The sequence below is a fragment of the Pan troglodytes genome, chromosome 1, assembly GCF_028858775.2.
Source record: "Pan troglodytes isolate AG18354 chromosome 1, NHGRI_mPanTro3-v2.0_pri, whole genome shotgun sequence".
Classification (NCBI taxonomy): Eukaryota; Metazoa; Chordata; class Mammalia; order Primates; family Hominidae; genus Pan; species Pan troglodytes.
The window spans coordinates 50,097,721-50,105,176 of NC_072398.2; positions in this window are offsets into that span (position 1 = coordinate 50,097,721).

A 7,456-nucleotide genomic window follows, 5' to 3' on the forward strand; every position below is an offset into this window, starting at 1 on the left:
TTGCTGTCTCAATAAAAGAAAAAGAAGAGGTACCTAGTTTTAAAATAATGAATAAATCTAAGACTTTTAACAAAAAAACTAGTATATTAATTAATATCCTATTGTATTTCCCTGAAGTCAAGAGATAAGTCATTTTTCCTGTGGTGTTAGGTCTTATCTGATAATCAAAGTGATACAATGTATGGGCCATTTCACTGAAGATTCATTCAGCATGTTCTTGCTTATAACCCCCTGTATCAGTGTATAATCTTGTGTCAGGTCATACAGTTCCCACATTGTACTATGGTATTTTCAATTTTCTATTGATTGGCTAGGGCTTACTATTACACATGAGGATTGTTAGTCTTCTGGTAATTGACATTTCACTGGGGCTGGCTGAGCCCACAAATGGGCATTAAACTTTAGATGTCATGAATTTTGCTCTGTGAAAATAATGATTTGCATTAGTTTTTTTTTTCTTGCTTAGGTTGAGTTTATCCTGAGTACCAGTATTCCTTTCCTCTATGTGTTTTAATATGTCACTTTGGGTGAAGTATATTTGTTGATGTGAATTAGCTTTTGAACATCCTCAGCAATGAATTTTGTTGCATTGTTTGTATTTTCTTCAATTCTTTGCCAAAATGTGATTCAATTTGTACTCTTGAGTTTACTAATTATTCACTACACTGCCAAATGGGCCTATCATTCCAAATTTTATTATATATTTATAGAGTAATAAAGCTCTATATAGACAACTAAGGCACCACAGTGCAAAGAAATTATCAATTCAGTTGCTGATTTCCCTGTTTCCCAAATTTATTATGTATCAAGAAAATGTGTAAAAATAGTTACTTATTCCTTTTAATTGTTCCTTAAAAAGCCCACTTAGCACCATGGGTGCAGGATGAATTTTATTTCTTCTTTCACTTGTTACTGTGTCCTGTGTTACAAGTGCTTATGCCATAAGCAAAATTTCTTCAAGGTAGCTTTAAAGGGGTAGTGATATTTTAAAAGTTTAGATTCAGGAAAGCCCTGATGTCCTTGGAAGTGTGTAGCTGTAAGAATTGGCAAACATAACTTACCTGTGTAATTCATTTTTAATAAATGCATTTTGAAAATAAATATGAGTTAATTAACTTTTTACTAGTCTACTGTGCTTCTCATGCACTAGACATTTCTACTTTAATGAGATCGTTTGAATTGAACTCCAAACATTAAACTATGTTTGCTTCTTTTATTATTACCATGCTATTTATTGGATGATGTGATGGCAAATAGACACGTTCTTTCAGAAGCTGGTAGAATTTTTGTGTGAATTTATAGGATTAATAAATTAAGATGAGTCTTTAACTTTTGCATAGCATTTCAGAGGTATTTCTATAGTTTTAAGCTCTCTCTTCTAGAGAGTTGGTTTCAAAATTATGTTGAGAATTAGCCAAACTACTCTGTCACCTCCTCTTTTCCAGCTCTGCGTGTAACCACAGACTTGGGACACTTGGTTCTTTCTCATTGTCCTTGAGGGACATGGATGCACCCGTGTTCGGTATGAGGGTTCAGCAGCTTACATGAAAAGCATGCAATATAACACATGTGTAGGAACACATTTGGCATTAATATTTATGTACATATAAAGACATACACTTGTAATTTAACCTTCATTAGCACAGTTTTCAAATGTGAAAAAAAAATTCTGTAAAATTGAATTTAAAGCTGACATGGTTTCACTTGTATTAATACTTCTTTTTCCATCAGTGGGAGGAAGAACCCACATATCAGAGAATTAAACTGTAGACAGGGTTCATATCAATACTGAATTTAATCTTTTCTCAAAAGGTGTAGTGAGAGTGAAGGGTGTTCATAGAAGCGGAGGAATTATCATGACAGGTCACGAGGCACCTAAAGTGCTCGGCAGGCCTTCTAGAAACACTTTGCTTTACTCTTTCTTAAAAAGCAAGGGATGATATTTAAATTTTCTTGGTTTAAACACTTTTTTCTATAAACATTAAAATACTTGTGCAATACCTATAACCACGATTTCTTGAGCACCCATCATGTAATCCTTATCACCACTATGCAAGGGAAGCTTTGTTATCCCTATTTTACAGATGAGAAAATATCAAGTTTGGAGTTTTTTTTATTATTTGAACATGAAATATATTAAATAAAACACATATTTAGGAACCAAAGCCAGCTTAACTGATTTCAGAGTAATGTTTGATTCTTTTCTTCATAATGGCTGTTTAATAACTGTTTTGTTTAAACTTGCGTGGCCAACCTCATCCATGGTGATTTTCCAAATCACCTATTTTTTGTTGTTGTTGTTTAGAATCTCTTAAGTCACTCATTTATTCACTGGACATATAATTATTGATCACCTGGTGTATGCCAGCCACTGTGCTTGACCTGTTCTTCTGGCCTGAAAAATATCTTCCATATTTAAGTATCACACAAGTGATGATATGGTTTGGCTGTGTCCCCACCCAAATCTCATCTTGAATGATAGTTCCCACAATTCCCACGTATTGTGTTGTGGGAAGGACCTGGTGGGAGGTAATTGAATCATGGGGGCAGTTTTTCCCATGCTGCTAGTCTCATAATAGTGAGTGAGTTCTCATGAGATATGATGACTTTATAACGGGCTTTTCCCCCTTTTGCTTGGCATTTCTCCTCGCTGCCGCCATGTGAAGCAGGCCATGTTTTCTTCCCCTTCCACCATGATTCTAAGTTTCCTGAGGCCTCCTCAGCCCTGTTGAACTCTCAGTCAATTAAACCTCTTTCCTCTATAAATTACCCAGTCTCAAGTATGTTTTTATTAACAGTGTGAGAATGGACTAATACTAGAGAATACTAAACTTAACTTTTGAGGGCGACAAACTCCTGTTCTTTCATTATTTTTTTGATATAGAGCAATAAAATATAATAGATATGAGCTCAGAACTCTCTGAATATTTATCACAAAATCTGAAAAGAGTACATTTTGCATTTCTAGGTTGTTCAATTGTTACACCATAAATCAAATTACATCAAATACTTTAGCCATAAAAAGGGATATATTTGTGTCTTTAAGAAGGTATATTGTTTCTTCTAATAGAATGATTCTGACAATTTTATTATGAGTGCAGTTACATAAATGAATCTTCTTTTCCTTTTTCTATTAATAAAGTGCTTTTAGAAATAAATTACTTCAATTTGTGTGTAATGGATAGGGACATTAAGCATAAGAGTGTGAACTGTTCATCATAACTGCCAGTCACTTATTTTTTACCCAGGAATTATCTCATAAATTTTTAAATTGGGTACTGGTTACTAAGTTTGTCTGTATTTCTCAATGTAAACCCATAGTAGATTGATGTATCATACTAAATTAAATAATGAAAAATTCATGATTCGAAGGATCCTCTCTATCGACAATTTTATAGTGTTTAATTCCAGCTGATACTCTGCTTATCCCCAGAGTTAAATCAGGCTATGGGTCTTGTTTTAATAAAGGAAGTAAAAATATCTCTCAGTATTTTTGTGCAGACAAGGATTTAGGAAACTATCGGTTTTTATAAAAGTTCTTGCAAAACCGCAGCAAATACTGGAACAATGGGCTCTATGATGGCCTTTCTAGAATGATTGACAGAACACTGTGGCACTCATTTGCCAGGTGAACTACTACTTTCTAACACAGGCAGGAAGATGGAGAATCAGGAGTTGAAACTGCAACTATTGAATGTGAGAATATATTAACTTGGCTGTGATGCAGGGATCAGGAAGCCAGAATCAGGCTCCCTCCCCAAGAGAAGCTTATACCCTGGAAACAGAGTCTGGTCACAGCTAAAATGCAATTAACATCCAAGAGAGTACAGACTAGACTTTGGTATGCCAGGACTTGTGACCATCATCAAGGTCTCTCAACTTCCACAAGGCTAACTCTGGCATCTCCATGACTTGACAACAGAAAATAGCCAATAATGGTAAGTTGTTTTCAGTCTTTTGGTGCATCTAACTGAAAGAACTGAATTTGCATTGCCTATCATGGTTACAAGGGAAATTGAGAAGTATAGTTTTTAATTTTCCATACCCTGCAGAAGAGACAGGTACACAAAAAGGTAGATTAGTAATTAACCACAGCTAGCAGAGGTTCTGTAGTGAATAAAATCATTTTTCAAAAACAATAATTTGAATACAGTAAGAAACAGAGAAATAGTGTTAGAAAGTATCAGGCAACTGAGTGACCTAGACTCTGAAAAGTAGCCAAAAGTTTTCAAACTGTATATAGACAGTCTCCCACTTTTCATAGTGGTTTGACTTTTGATTTTTTGACTTTAGGAATGGTTTGAAAACAGTGTGCATTCAGTAAAAACTACACTTCTATTTTTCACTTTCAGTACAGTATTCAATAAATTATGTGAGACATTCAACCCCTTGTTATAAAATAGGCTTTCTGCTAAAATGTTTTTGTCCAGCTATAGACTAATGTAAATGTTCTCAGCATGTTTAAGGTAGGCTGGTCTAAGCTATGATGTTTGGTAGGTGAATTAAATGCGTTTTTCTGTTACAATATTTTCAATTTATGATGAGTTAATCAGGATGTAACCCCAATCTAGGCCGAGGGGCATCTGTATGTGATTTGGAGAATGCATACTTTCATACATCATTAAGCTATACCAGCAAGCTGGAGTTTATTTAAAACCATTATAGTTTATTTTAAGATTTTTTTTTCTATGAGACATGAATACTAGAATGGAACTTTAAAAATTTTTCTTTGGAAACACGGAGTTTGCTACTATCTTGCTACCAGGTTTTCTTCTGTCTCTACATTTCTTTCCCCAGGTTCCATACCCCTTGCTTTAAATAACAGTATTTTAACTCTAAAATGAACTTACTTTAAATAACAGTATTTTAACTCTAAAATGAATATATCCAGATCCCAGATCTCTCCTTTGCATGCCAAACTTGCAGTCCCAAATTCATATTCAGCCTCTCATCTTAAATGCCTCTTGAATATGCCTTGGAAATAGAGATCTGATAATTCCACCAATTTAGAGTAAGAACGAATCTGTTTCTTTCTTATTTTCCATCTCAGTAAATCATGCCACCACTCATCCAATTGCAAAAGATAGAAACTTGAATTTCCCTTTTGAACATTACATTACATCACCAAGGCACTAGCCCAATCTGGTTGAAAGGATACCCTTGATTTACTCTCTCAAGCACACTTCTTCCCCAATTTTCCTCATCCCAATAGATATAGATGCCTTTACCATCTACCAGTTGCTCAGGCTAAAAGTTTTGGAGTCTCTCCTGATGCTTCCCTTTTCCTTATACCATACATCTAATCTATCAGCAAGTCCTGAATGTTCATTCCTCAGAACATACTTTGAATTCACCTGCTCTTCTGCATCCTCAATGCTATTCCTTCATTCAAACAATCATCATCTCCTCCCTGCTTTACAGAGATGGACTCCAAATTTGTTTTCTGCCTTCTACTTTTCGCTCATCTAATCTATTATCCATACAGCCAATATAAAACCCTTGCTACTGCATGAAGGTTAAATGCAAAACCCGTTCAATGGCTGAAAAGCCTGTTATAATTAATTCCTGCCTACCTCTCACACCTCTTCTCATTCAACCGTTCCCCTCTTTCACTACACCACAGTCATATTGGATTTAGACAGTCCCTTACAATAAAATTTCCTCTTTTCTAACTCAAAGCCTTCATTCCTACTGTTCCCTGATTCATGGCATCTAATCTTTTAGAAGAGCCATAACACCAGTTCTTTGAGAGATTTTTGCCCGTCATGTCTAAATGAGCTTCCTCGTTAAACTCTTTTATTTCCTTCTGCTTTTTTCCTTCTTCTGAACTGTTTACCATCTGTCTTCCTCATTTGACTTTATGAGTGCATATGGGAAGCTGTGTAATATTATTGTTTCAGTATGTATCCTCATTTACTATGTAAATGATTAATGATTATTAATTAGTAAATGATTAATTATTTATTACAGCATTTTTTCAAAGTGAAATGATAACATCTCAAAGTGTAAGTAGGATATCTGCTGATTTTCATATATATATACAATGTATTTGTGGATTAATATCTTATATATACACATATTAATTTAAAAAGTTAGATGGGCATTAAGCATTCTAAATATTTGTGTTGACTTTATTTATCACAGTCTGACAGATAACTCCATGCCTTCTGGGGTCAGTGACATACTTCAAGGCAAAATGAGTGAGCATTTCACAATGGAAGATAACCACAATGGTTTTCTCACGTATTAGTTCATTTAAGCACATTGTGACATGATTTTTGTGTGCCTAGTGGTATGGATTTATGAGTTATATTTTCAAATTTTAAAAGCATAAATGCTCCAAAAATTGACAAGTGATCAAAAAAAATCTTGCAATCAAATATGGATTAAAGATACTACAAAATAGATGTGAAATAAATGAGAAAGTGGCAGAGCTAACACCTTTTCTCTTTAGAGCTACTCATTGGTCACGTTAAGAAGCAAAAGTAATGACACTCTAGTAAATTCTAAAAGGAGGCCGGTCAAACATTTGAAATGATCATGAAGACAATTTTCTTACAATATGACAAAACTGAGTTTGAGCATTTTGAATATGCATTACCCACCTTTGAGCCTTATAACATTGCATGCAGTTCTTTAAGCCTTCTTGATTAAAAGTCTGTTTTAATATATAATAATGTTTCTTCATATAAAATAAATGCATTTTACCAGAAAATATAAAATATTGATAAACAAATAGAATAACTGAAAATCATCTGCAATCGTGCCATCTAGAGATTACTTATATTTATCATTACTGTCTTCATTCATACAGTTAAATCCATTTAACTGAAATGGGATGACTTCAAATTGATCAATAAATGTTCATGAACACCTGGCAGATTTGTCAAAAATAAAAAAGCAAGAAAAACAAAATCACAAATAAAATATATTCATTTAAAATAATCGATATTTATTAAGATAGATAACTTTTTAAAATGTTTATTGTAAGCAGGCTTGTGCTAAAATGTCGATAAACATTTTCCCATTTAATTCTTAAAATTAATCCACGAAGCTCCTGTTTTTGGTTATTCTTATTTTGCAAGTGAAGAAACTGAGGCTAGGAGTACTAAAGGAGCTTGATGAAATCATTGGGAAGCTTAAAAATGTCAATCTTCCTTCATAAATGCGACTTTTGACTATTCTCAACTAGAATTATTTAAAATACATGTGATCCCCAGTTGCACTTTCTGAAATGATAGGGATTTTAACTGTCAAGAGTCTCAGATGCTTCTCACAAAATTTCTTTAGAAGTTAAAGGTAGTTTTAGCCTTCTGTGCTTCAAGTCTCTCATCTGTAAAATAGCATAACAGTGTTTATATTTATAATGTTATTGTAAAAATGAGATAATGCATATGAGAGCATCTAGGAATAAATGTAAAAGTCATAAAATATAGGTTTTTATGATAAGAAAAGG